The sequence below is a fragment of the Solanum dulcamara genome, chromosome 3, assembly GCF_947179165.1.
Source record: "Solanum dulcamara chromosome 3, daSolDulc1.2, whole genome shotgun sequence".
Classification (NCBI taxonomy): Eukaryota; Viridiplantae; Streptophyta; class Magnoliopsida; order Solanales; family Solanaceae; genus Solanum; species Solanum dulcamara.
In genome coordinates this window covers 58,594,322-58,608,361 of record NC_077239.1, presented here as the reverse complement: position 1 = coordinate 58,608,361, position 14,040 = coordinate 58,594,322, and the positions used below count along the sequence as shown (strand labels likewise).

At 37.8% G+C, this 14,040-nt stretch overlaps 1 pseudogene; it reads right to left on the bottom strand.

Moving 5' to 3' along the window:
* Positions 1-10,455: 10,455 nt before the first annotated feature.
* Positions 10,456-12,449, bottom strand: LOC129883584 (sesquiterpene synthase 14-like; annotated as a pseudogene).
* Positions 12,450-14,040: the final 1,591 nt, after the last annotated feature.

The window sequence follows — 14,040 nt, the reverse complement described above, 5'->3', positions numbered from 1 at the left end:
CATATTTTGCCTATATTTTCTCATAATGTATGGATGTACGACTCTCACAACCATTCTATTTGTGGCTAAAGGTTGTTTAGGTATCAAGAGTTGATGAGTCCTTATCTTATCGAGGGCAATGGCCTTCTCTTTTATGTTGCTACCATTTTGACTTACTTCTATTGCTAGGGTGAGCTAGGAGCTTGTCTCAAGACCCCATCAAAGATTTAACTAAATGCATGTTTAGACGATATCATAATGTAGTCCATTCATACATTGGTCGATTGATTCTATCCCTTATTCTCATTCCCTTGAGCTTTTACTTGCGGTTATTTTACTATGTTTCTTTACCTTATGTATGCAATGTATGCTAATATGTCTCAGTTGGGTTCCCTCTTATCTTGGTCGCCATGTTGCGGCTTGACCCTAGTTTATGTCATAACAAACTTGATATTAGAGCACAAGATTTTGAAGTGTCCTAGAGAGTGTAACATGCCCGTTAAGTAGAGTCTTATTCATTGGTGTGAAGTGCGCCACATCCATTAATCGAAGGCCATGCAACATCTTAGGAAAGTCTCATTTCTTTTATGAGCTATGTCGTGCGGTATAGTGGTTAAGACTTTCCCTCTAATGCTTGTTCTTTACGATATTTTGAAAATGTCTCCACAAAGATATCCCGCTAGAAGGAATATGGTTGAAGAGAAGCAACAATCTTTGAATGATCTCTTGAATGACCAAGCGTCCAATGTCGGTTTCCAAATGGACTTTCAAGTACTTGCTTAAGCAATTATGGCTCACTTTACTCGTGTATTGGCTGCTCCCATAAATGCAAATGTGGGTACGATGGTGACAAGAGTTTGTGATTTCATGAGGATGAATCCTCAAGAGTTTTGGGGTTTCAAGGTAGAAAAGGATCCACAAGAGTTCGTTGACAGCATTCACAAGATCGTGGAGATTATGGAGGTTAGCCCAGTTCAAATGGAGGAGTTGGCCATGTATCAATTAAAAGGTTTTGCTCAAATTTGGTTTGATCAGTGGAAAGGTGAGAGGCCTAGAGTGGTGGATCCCGTGATTTAGGATGAGTTTAAATGAGTGTTTCCTAATTAGTTCTTTCTTTTGGAGTTGAGAGAGGCCAAAGTATAAGAGTTTATCAACCTCAAGCAAGGTGGTATGAGTGTGAAGGAGGATGCCCTCAAGTTTACCTAGTTGCCAAAATATGCTCCATTCATGGTTGCTGACTCAAGAGATCATATGAGCAAGTTTGTATCGGGTGTATCAGATATGTCTCAAAGGAGTATAAAATGGCTATGTTGATCCAGGGAATGGATATGTCTAGACTTATGACCTATGCGAAACAAATAGAGAGTGAGAAGCTAAAGGAGGAAACTAGAGAGTCCAAGAGGCAAAGGATTGACAGTGGTGACTTCTCTCATGCTAAGTCCGGAGGTGGTGAAAGTCCTCATTTTTTCCAAAGGTATACCGGTCAAGGTTCTTCAAATTCCACTACTTCAAGGTTTGACAAGGATAGGTTGCCCAACCATAAGCCTCAAGAAGGTTCTCCTATTGGCGTAGTTACTCTCGCATGCAAGAAGTGTGGTAAGAACCACAAGGGTGAATGTTTGGTGCATTTGAATGTGTTCTACTAGAGTGGTAAGCCGGGTCATCATGCTAAGGAAAGAAAGGTCAAAAATGGTCGTCCTAAAGGCCAAGGTGCTTAATGTGCTCAAGTGCAACCTAAGGGCAGTCAACACAATAATTGGTTCTATGCTCTTCATGGTAGGCAAGAGGTGGGGGAGACTCCTGATGTTGTTATTAGTATGTTATGGGTCTTTCACTATGATGTTTATGCCTTACTTTATTCGGGTGCAAATTTTTTTTTGTTTCCCCTATGTGGCCATGAGATTTGATGTTAGCCCCGAGATATTATTAAAGCCTTTTTTCCTTTATACTTCTGTAAGTGATTAGGTTGTGGCTAAAAGAGTTTACAGTAATTGTCTAATTTTGGTCTTCTATAAAGTTACTCTATGTAATCTAGTTGAGCGTTAGATGAACGATTTTGATGTTATCCTTGGTATGGATTATCTATATGCATGATATGCTTCTATTCATTGTAGAACCTGAGTGGTTAAGATACAATTTCCAAATGAGCCAATCCTAGAATGGAAGGGTAGTAATTTTGTGTTCACGGGTCAATTCATTTCATGCTTTAAGGCTTGGAAAATAATTTCTAAGGGTTGTATCTATCATCTTGTGAGGGTTAGAGATAAAGATTCTAAATCCCCTACTTTAGAGTTGGTCCCTATTGTAAATGAGTTTCCAGACGTGTTTCTAGATGATCTACCCAGTGTCCCTCTTGAAATAGAGATTGATTTTAGTGTAGACCTTCTTCAAGGTACTCTACCCATCTCAATCCCTTCTTAACGAATGGCTTCAACGAAATTAGAGTTAAAGGATTAATTGAAAGACTTGTTAGAAAAAGGTTTTATTAGACCAAGTATATCCCCATGGAGTGCTCCTATTTTGTTTGTGAGAAAGAAAGATGGTTCAATATGTATGTGCATTGACTACCAACAATTGAACAAGGTAACCATCAAGAATAAATACCCAATTCCAAGGATACATGATTCGTTTGACCAATTGTATGAGGTAATTTATTTCTCTAAGATTGATCTTCATTTCGGATATCACCAAATAAGGGTGAGGGAATATGATATTCCCAAAATGTTATTTTGAACAAAGTATGGCCATTATGAGTTCTTAGTTATGTCACTTGATTTGACCAATTTCCCTGCGGCATTCATGAATTTGATAAATAGTGTGTTCAAGCAATATTTTGACATATATGTGATTATGTTCATTGATGACATTTTAGTTTACTCTCGAAATGAAAAAGAGCATGCTAATCACTTGAGGATAGTGTTACAAACTTTAAGGGACAAGCAATTATTTGCTAAGCTCAACAAGTGTGAGTTTTGGTTAATGGAATTGGCTTTTCATGGTCACATTGTGTCCGGTGAAGGGATTATGGTTAATCCTAAGAAAACCAAGGTGGTGAAGAATTGGCCTAGACTGTTGTCTCTTTTGGATATTAGGAGTTTCTAGGGTCTAGCTATATATTATAGAAGGTTCGTGGAAGGTTTTTCCTCAATCTCGTCACCTTTGGTAAAGTTAACTCAAAAAAAGGTGAAGTTTCAATGGTTGGAAGCTTGTGAAAAGAGTTTCAAAGATTTGAAAGATTGTCTTATTACCGTTCCTATCTTGATCTTGCCGGAAGGGTCCGATAGTTTTGTTGTGTATTGTCATGCTTCAAGAGTTGGTCTTGCTTGTATATTGATGCAACATGGTAAAGTCATATCCTATTCCTCTGGGGAACTTAAGATGCATGATAAGTATTATCCAACCCATGATCTTAAACTAGCGGCAATTGTGTTTGGTTTAATGATTTGGAGTACTATCTTTATGGTGTCCATGTAAATTAGTTCACTGACCATAAGAGCTTACAATATGTGTTTAAGAAAAAAGATCTGAACCTTTGACAAAGGAGATGGCTTGAATTATTGAAAGAATATGATATGAATGTGTTGTACTATATGGGTAAAGCCAATGTAGTTGCCAATGCCCTTAGTCGGTTATCTATGGATAGTATTGCATATCTTGAAGAAAATAGGAAAGAATTGATCAAAGATGTTCATAGATTGACATGTTTAGGTGTGTAGATGCTAAACTCCAATGATAGAGGTATTTTTGTTTGTAATGGTTCAAAATCGTCTATTGTGGCGGATGTTAAGGCCAAACAGGACCAAGATCCGGTGTTGGTTAAGTTAAAGAAATCAGTTGCCGAAAAAGTCATCAAGGCTTCAGGCACTTGGAAATAAACTCTGCAATATCTCTCTTCATCCTACTCCACCAATAAACTTCCTTCAAGTCATGATACATCTTTGTAGAGCCAGGATGAATAAAGTATCTGGAACTATGTGTTTTGGCCATAATCCTTCCTTGAACATCATCGACATCTGGTATGCACAATCAGTTTTGGTACCTCAACACACCATCTCTCCCTTTGGTAAAAACCATCACCTCTTGTTTGTGAACAACTTCCTTCAACCGGAGAAGGATGGGATCTTGGTCTTGCTTTTCTTTTACCTCTGTCACGAGTGAGGATGCAGCCCCATCCTGAACATTAACTCCACCTTCATTGTTCTCTTTCCTTCCCTCCTCTATATGGGCAATGCTACCTATAGACAACCTGCTAAGAGCATCAGCAATAACATTAGCTTTACCTGGATGGTAGAAGATGCTCATATCATAGTCTTTGAGTAGTTTAAGCCATCTTCTTTATCTCAGGTTGAGTTTCTTCTAGCTGAAGATGTATTGTAAACTCTTATGATTGGTGAACACATCAACATGCACTCTATACAAGTAGTGGCACCAAATTTTAAGGGCAAATACCATAGCTGCCAGTTCAAGGTCATGAGTTGGTAATTCCTCTCATGAACCTTAAGCTGTCTTGAAGCATAGGCTTTCATCTTTCCCTTCTACATCAGCACACAGCCCAAACAAACTCTAGATGCATCACAATAGATCACAAAACCCTCTGTTCCATCGGGCAAAGTTAGAACATGAGTAGTGGTTAGCTTGGTCTTCAATTTCTGGAAACTTTCCTCACAAGCATCGGACCATTGGAACTTAGCCTTTTTTGGGTCAGTTTGGTCAATGGTGATTATATGGATGAAAATCCCTCTACAAACCTTCGATAATAGCCGGCCAAACCCAAAAAGCTCCTGATCTCTATTAGGGATGTGGGTCTAGGCTAATGTTTTACTGCCTCAATCTTCTGAGCATCAACCTAAATACCATCTCCAGATACAATATGGCCTTGAAAGGCCACTGATGCAAGCCAAAATTCATATTTTGAGAATTTTGCATACAATACCTGTTCCTTCAAAGTTTGCAAGATGACTCTAAGATGATGTGCATGCTCCTCCTCATTCTTGGAGTAAACCAAGATATCATCTATAAATACAATCACAAACATATCAAGATATGGTTTAAATACTCGGTTCATGAGATCCATAAAAGTTGTGGGGGCATTAGTCAACCCAAAAGACATCACCAAGAACTCAAAATGGCTATAACGAGTCCGAAAAGCTATCTTTGGAATATCACACTCCCTCACCTTCAACTGATGGTAGCCCGATCTTAGGTCTATCTTTGAGAAATAAGTGGCACCCTGAAGTTGATCGAATAAGTCGTCTATTCTGGGGAGAGGGTATTTATTCTTTATGGTGGCCTTGTTCGACTGCCTATAGTCAATACACATTCTAAGAGACCCATCTTTCTTTAGCACAAATAGGACCGGAGCACCCCATAGTGAGACACTCGGCCTAATGAATCCCTTATCTAACAAGTCTTTTAAATGTTCTTTCAACTCAGCCGGAGCCATTCTATATGGAGGGATTGAGATAGGCTGGGTATTAGGAAGGACATCAATCCCAAAGTCAATCTCTCTATCAAGAGGGACTCCAGGCAGATCTTCAGGAAAGACATCAGGAAACTCATTGACAATCGGAACCAGTTCAAGGGATGGAGACTCAATACTGTCATCTTTAACTTAGACAAGGTGATAAATACACCCTTTTGAGATTAGCTTCCTGGCCCTAAGGTAGGAAATAAACTTACCCTTAGGCACGACAAGACTACCCTTCCACTCTATGACAGCCTTATTTGGGAATTTGAACTTGATAATCTGAGTTCTACAATCAATAGAGGCATAACAGACATAAAGCCAGTCCATGCCAAGGATCACATCAAAATCAACCATGTCTAACTCAATTAAGTCAGCCAAGGTATCCCTATGATGAATTGACGCAGTGCAATCTTTATAGACTCTCTCAGCTAAGATAGAATCATCGACAGAAGTAGCTACGCAAAAAGGCTCACGAAGATATTTAGGAATTTTATTGAATTTACTAGTCACGTAAGGAGTCACAAATTATAGGGTGGCACCCGGATCCATCAAAACATAACAGTCAAGAGAAGAGACTTGAATCATACCCGTCACGACGTTTGGAGAGTTCTCCTGATCTTGGCGACTACCCATGGCATATAGGCGGTTTGTACCTCCACTCATACCTGAAGTAGTGCTCCTCTGATTACCTCTAGCTGGCGATGTGGTGGTAGAAAACTGGGCTCTATCTCCCCATGTTAAACACTCCTTCTGAAAATAGTCTATTTGGCCACACTTATAACAACCAGCCCTCCCCGCTCTGCACTCTCCCAAGTAGAGCTTACCGCACTTGCCGTATGGTGGCTTCCCTTTTGAACCTTGACCCATGCTAGCCTGGTATTAAGAACCCTGGGGTCTGAAATTCTAGTAACTCTGTCCCTACCGATCGTACCTGTTTTACGGCATAGGTGCACTTGTGGTGGATGAGGCATAGTTGGAAGGCCTCTTCTGGAAAAAGGACATGTTGCCCTTGTTCTGCTTCTGTTCATTCTCATGCCCAGCGATCTTGCCTTCTTGCTCAGATGCTTCTCTTTTTCTTTTCTCTTCTCATCCTCCACCTATTGAGCATACACCATTAATCTTGAAATATCCATATCACAAATTAACAATGCCGCTTTGCACTCCTTCTTCACATGTCTTCCCAAACCAGAGACAAATTTCCTCATCTTTGACCTCATATCTGGGATCATCTCTGGATCATACCTGGACAGCTGGATGAACTTCAGGCTATACTCCTTAATAGTCATACCTTCTTGTTTCAGATTCACAAACTCCTCCACTTTCGCTCCCCTCAATTCTCGAGGAAAGAAGTGGTCAAAGAAAGGCTCCCTCAAATTCATCCCACATAGCAGGTTCAGCATCCTTACCTCTACCTTGTTCTCATTGGTTATACTATATGTTTGCCACATCCTTGAGCTGGTAGGACACCAACTCAACCCCCTCAATCTCCGTAGCATGCATAGCTTTCAGTATTTTCCACATCTTATCAATAAAATTTTGGGGATCTTCATCAACCTTAGACCCCATAATTGCTAGTGAATTCATCCTCAGAAAGTCTCAAATTCTAGCGGCGGCAGACGGCTCTTGGGAACTAGAGCTAAGAGTTGGCAAACTTTGGTTACCATTTTGGGCAGCCACTAGTTGAGTGATCATGGCAATCTTTCCTCTAAAGTCTTCTTCTGAAGTTGGTGCAGGCGGAGTAGTAGGCATTTGAGGTACCTCTGCATACCTCACAGGTCAGCCTCTAGCCCTCAATGGGCGTACCTCTGACTATGGCATCTCTGCATTCTCAGCGTTCCTCTGGCTAGCAGTATGCTTAGGAGGCATTATCTGTAACGTATAAATGCACGAATTAGAAAGGAAGTTTATACAGTTTAACTCTATCACACGAATTCAGAGTATGAAAGAAGTGAAACAATTCTTAATATCGTATAGCCTCCTGATTTTAAGTGTAGTGCACAACACACCCATAAGCAAGACTCTACTAGACACGGCTTCATAGACTCCCTAGGACTCTTGAACTCTGTGATTTAATACCATGTTTGTCATGCCTTGGGAGGGTACCCTAGGCGTGGCCGGTACTCGAAAGCCATTTCTGGCCTCCAAGCGAACCACCTGGTCCAGTCACACATTCATTCAATCACATTCTCTCAGCAGAAGACTCAATCAATGAAATACTATTCATAATTTAGGGCCAAAGGCCGAATAACTATCAAATCAACAAACAGTTATAGAAGAACTACTCAAAAGAACAATCCAATATTTCTACGCTCCAGTTTATGAAGCCTCTATCAATAATCTAAGAGGTGTCAATGACAAGCCCATGGCTACCAACAATCAAAATAGAGGAAACAACACAAAACTATACAGGAAAGCTCAATATCCTCTGGAAACTAGGAGGACTCACCAACTAGCTGGGAGTGTGTGGATCTTCAATGGTGCGTTGGTTGATGATCTCTACCTGTCTCTGCATCATGAAATGATGTAGGCTAAATGGCGTCAGTACATGGAATGTACGAGTATGTAAAATGGTCGAATGAAACAACATCAAAAAAGACCGAATCAACTCGGGAATCTCAACTCAGAAAGAAGTTCAACTCAAACAAGCATCCTAAGTCTAAGCAAGAATATAGTTTAGACGGAACCAAATCACATATAATTTAACTCAATCCAACTCAGAGTACTATCAATACCTATGTGGGAGTTTCTCTTATCCAACAACCATCACTTATGAGCCAGTGACAGTACAACAAACCGACGTTGTTGCCGCGTCTGTTCATACTTTGCCAGGGTATGAATGAATCAACCAATCATGGATCAAATCCAACCAAGTCCTATAATATTAGGACAATAATTTTGGGGAAGCATCCGACTTTAACAGTTCAATCCCCTCCTACGTTTGGCGACGTAGTTATTGGGTTTGAGTATGGACTGTACTCTTGCCCAATTTGGTGCTCGATACTCCTCCCAAGACTCAATGCTCATAAAACTCCATCCAATCAACTCAATCAAATCATATCGACAAGTCTCATTTAGAACCTTCTCAACTCATCAACTCTATCACCATCAAACATCTCCCAATCATACTATCTGATCGATTCCAATCATATCTTTCAAGAGTAAATTTAAATGTACATTTGTAGCATCATACAAACATATCCAACCAGTTCTCTATTGATTTAACACATCTTTGGAACTCATCCCAACTCCAAGGTTTTAGACCAACAATTTAAAATGAACAACATATTTAAGAGAATTAGCATTTTTGTCATAATCCACATAGTTAAAAAAATTAATGAAGCATATTTAACAACTCATCTTCATCAACTCATATTCACATGAAGGTTCTTTCTAGAAATTTCTTGTCTCAACAACATCAACATAACAAGAATCACATTAATGGTTGATAAAACTCATTTGGACATAGGCCTATCAAGAAACTCCAATTTTATAAATATTTAACCTCAAAAAAAGTGTAGGTCACATGGGTGGACTCAACCCATATTTTGAGTAGCCTTACATATCTTAGTGAAGACTTGAAGAAAACCTTGATGTTGGGTCTTCAATGGAAAGCTTGAATCTTTGAAGTTCTTGAAGCAACCCTTGTTGGAAATGGATTTGGAAAAGAAGAAGAGGAGAGGGAAATTTTCTAGGGATTTTAGAGAGAGAGAGAGAGGGACTGAAAATTGTCCCAAAAATGTCCCAAGGCTGTGTATATATAATTTGGAGAAATACCCAAATTTCCCTTTCTCCAAAAATCTGGAAAATAGGCCAAAAACACCCTTGGCGCGATAGTGGCGCATCGCACCACTGCGGCGCCAAGTCGAATAGGCTAAAAACCTGCACATCTATTTGTGGTGCATCGCACCAAGGACCAAACTACTGAGGTTTGTTCCTGGCACGATAGTGGTGCGTTGCGCCCTTACAGCGTCAAGCCCAAGTTTTTTGGGTTCTGGAAAATAGGCTTGAAAACCCTGCACATCTCGTAGTGGCGCACCGCGCCAGGGACCAAACTACTGAGGCTTGTTCCTGGCGCGATAGTGGCGCATTGCGCCACTGTGGCGCCAAGCTTAGATTTCCAGCAGTTGCAACCCAGGCCTGAAATTCCTGCCATGCTAGTTCGTCTTAGGATCATGATATCCTTTGACTCCAAACTCTAAAAATTACATTCTTGGTGGCGTTGGAAAGAATACTCGACGACCTTTAATTTAATAGGTCGTGGTCCACCCAAATTGTCGTCTTTCAAAAGATAGGGTCGTTAGAAGTCGACCCCTTATACGAACTCATCCTAAAACTTAGCCACGACGAATCTTTTGGACTTAGCTTGGTCCTGGGGTCCTTTGTGACCCCACATCACCTCTAACACTTTTCAATTTCTCAGGGACTCATCTTAACTCATGCATATACTTCACAATAATAGAGTTCGACCCTACACGTATACAAGAAAGGTCCGAATCTTAGGGAAAAATTTTGGGGGGTGTTACATTATATATAATGTGTTTGTATTATTGAGGATTAACTTAGTTGTACATGAATGATTATAGAAAATCATAATAATACCATAGCAGTCTATGATTATCTTACTATGGTATCATTAATGAATGAGTAGTTTTGTAAATGAATGAAGAAAGGAAACCTTAGTGCTACCACAACGATATATTCACAAACCGCGGTGGTATCATACATGATTTTAGGAGTGTTATTAATTATATGAAACAATCCTTAATGATACCATGCAAGTATATGATGGTATCATAGAGATGTTGCTCAAGGATTGAAGTAGACATCAATGACAATATATAGATATACTTTAGTGGTATATATCATTACGGACTGAAGCAAACCTCAATAATATCATGTCAGTATATTAATATTGCGATGTTATCATGGTCGCGAGTCGCATGCTTTTAGGGGTATAAACTTGTAATTATTTTACTTTTATGGAGCATAAACTTAGTTTTCCCTATATTTTACCTATCGATTGCATTTGTGAAAGAAACAAATTCGCCATAACTTGCATAAACATCATATGTGTCATCAATAATGACGTATGTGGTGAGTAATTTGTCGTTATTTTTCTTGCACAACTATGTTGAAGTTCCATTTATACACCAACTACCCAAAAGTAACATTCTACTGTTCTGTCTCTTGCATATGGAAATTGATTTATGAAATCTAGATTTTTCAACCACCTATATGGTCATTGATGGAGTTAGAATTTTTATTAAGGGTGTTCAAAATATGAAGGATTAAACTCACAAAAAATACAGAAATTCAATATTTATTATATATACATAAATGATGAGGATAAGATTAATGTATGTACCTTGTAAGCTCATTAAACTCCATTTGGTACACCTTTAGCAAAATGTCAAAATCCAATTTTTCAAATTCCAAAAGCAAATCGTTATGCGATTCACTGTTCTCATACATACATAAGTATTTCCTTGCTGACAACCTTGGTAGATTTGTATGAATGGGCTGGCTTAAGGCTACAAGAACTTGGGCCTTGAGTGAGTAGCTCAATTTATGGATCATGGACTCTAGATGAGTGATAGTAAAAGTTAAAACTTCTTTGAAAATTTCTTCCCCATGTACTCGTAGATGTGTTGCTTCTAAAATCTTTGTTAAGATTTTCCTTAAAAATTCCGTCATGATTAATGAATTTCTTGAATACAACTCTGATTAATTAAACATCATGGAAATATATATAGGAAAATTAATTAAAGAATCATAGTGAGCTCTTATAGGATAGAAGAGAAGAAATAAAGTTACCGGAAGACATGCAATCTCTTTGTTATCTCACTAGTCAAAAATGAAGAGCAACAACATAAAGATCATCATCTTCATTTTTACTCATCAAAATGTGATGAATGAATGTTTTAATCTCATTTTTGAAATTATATGTCACTCCCACTCGTTGAATGGTGTAAATCAAGACAAGTTTTTGTGTACTATTTTCTCGTGTTTCTACTAGCCTTTTCTTGACTTATTCTTTCAACTCTATAAGTTGATTCTTTTCTTGGGTTCTAATTTCTGCACGAAGAATAAGCCTTACTATTTGACCACCTTAATACACAACTAAAAATTCACTACATGAAGATGTGTTTGGTACAAAAAAAACTATTTTAATTTTTTTTCCATGCGTGGTTGGTCGAAATTCTTTTAAAAAAATATATTTTCTAAAAAAATAAAATTCTTAAAAATAATAAAAATGATTTTTTGATGAAAAGAAAAACATGATCCACCGCAAAACTCCACCCACCCATATCCTCTTATAGTGTTTGTCTAAACATCCTTGATCTCCCCACTCCCCTACCCGCAACCTTCATCCCCCTCCACCCCCAATTCCCACCCACCACATCTTCTTATAGTGTTTGTCTAAATAAAATATAAATATTTTTGGACAATATATTTCTTTTACTTATGAAATAGAGTGAATGATCAAAAACAAATCTAAAGTATCACATTGTTTTACAAGTTTTCTACCAAAACTATCAAGTATTCATATATTTTCTACTTGAATTATTATCAACTATTTATCAAAATACACCTTAACTATCAATTGTTCTTCTTTTTTTCCTACCTGAAATATCACCATCATTCAGGTAGGAAAGGGAAACGATTGATAGTTGAAGTTTGGTTTGATAAATATTTGGTGATAGTGTAGGTAAAAAAAACTCATACATTTGACAACACCTTTAGATATGAAACTCAAAAAGTTAAAATATTTTAGATGATCCTTTAACCTTTTCACTCGATCAAATAATTTAAAGAATTTGGATAAATCTGACTCTGAAGATGAGAAAAAAATATAAAAAATGAATATAATATGAGTATATCGTGCGTCATATCTTAGAGTTGAGGAGCATAAGAGAGGAAATAATTTTTCCCAAAAAGTTGAGTGAAAATTTGCCAATGGACGTTGAGTAGTGATGGAAGAATCATCCATTGCTCCACTCATCTTTAATTTACTTATATTAATTTTTTCTCTTCCTATTTTTCCTAAAGGGGCATGTGAGTATGTATGTGGTATTTTGATTACTATAGAATTAGAATTGTAGGATAGAAAGTGATTTCTCCAAAATGTTGATTGAACATTTCTCAATTAACAGGAGATGGTAGAAACAATCATCGTCTTTTTTCCTCTCTCTCTACAATGAATTATGCTTTGTGAGATCTGCTGCTTTCATATATATAGTGATATCTATACTACTACCACTACTAGATGGCTATTGTTGTTTTTACTTGTAATCACCCTTAAGGTCATATTTGGAAATTTCCCCCCGCCCGATATTTTCTCTGAGTCAGTTTTGATCACTGTTTGGCGTTGGTTTTGAAAATTCTTTAAAAAAATTAGAGTTTTGGATGTTTTTGAGATTTGAAGGCCTAAGTTGTTTAAAAGTAGTAATTGGTATCAACTAGACCTATGAGTCTCAAAATAGAATTTTTTCAGCTCCAGTATATGGAATTTGTTTCCAGAGAGTTGTCATTTCTGACTTTGGAATTGTTTTGGGGATTTAAGGCCTTAAGTTGGAAGTTGAAATTATTTTAGACTGAGGTTTGACTTTCATCTACAATCAGATTTCAGATGCTTAGATTGGATTTCTGATGATTCTGTTAGTTTTGGGATGTAATTTAGGCCTAGAAGGAGTTTCCGTATATTTTTTGGAGTTTGAGGGACTTTTAGTCTTTTTAGAGTCGTAAACTAGTTTGGTTGTGACTAAATAGATTCTGAGTCAAGAAGACCGTGAATTTAAATTCTGACTGTTTAATTGAGTCCGGAACGTTGAATTTAGTAGGGTAGCATATATGTTTTTTTGTGCACGGGGTTCTGAATGAATCGCAAAGGTCCATTTGGTGAATTGTTGCCTAAGTATGTGATGTGACTTATATCTAGTGCTAGGCTTTGAGTTTTCAAAGGGAGTGTCGCGAAAGTTACCTCAATTTTAGCGAAGGACCCGTCGTGAATGTGAAAGGGGTCACTAAGGTGAGGTTCGCTTAAGCGAACCAATGGTTGCAAAAGCGATGCCGCAAAAGCAACCCTGAATCTCTTAAACGACATCTGGGAAGGGTCAACTTGGGACTTTATCCCATTTTCTCCATTATTAGGACCCTAGAGCTAGGGTTATGCGATTTGGAGGTGGAATTTTGAGTCTTGTTAATTGGATAACTGTTTTTAGCCAAAAATCTTCAATACCTATTGTTTAAGTTGTGATTTCAGATTCTTGATTTTTGACTTCATATTTTGAGAATTTTCTCAAGAACCCAAAGTTTCTTTAAATGGTGATAAAGGGTTGTTTTGGACTCCATTTTTGAAATAATATTTTCTAATATATTTCAAATGTTTTAAGGAACATTTTCATTTATAAATTTCCGGATTTGAGTCTCATTTTCGGAATCGTATTTTCAGTCATTTTGCCTCTTTTTCCCAAATTTCATGATTTTGGTATTGTTAGTTTTGAAATTTGATTGAAAATCATTATTTTATTAGATTGTAGTGATTCAGACACTATTCGGAAGGGCAAGACTCAAGTTTATGAATGACCGAGTAT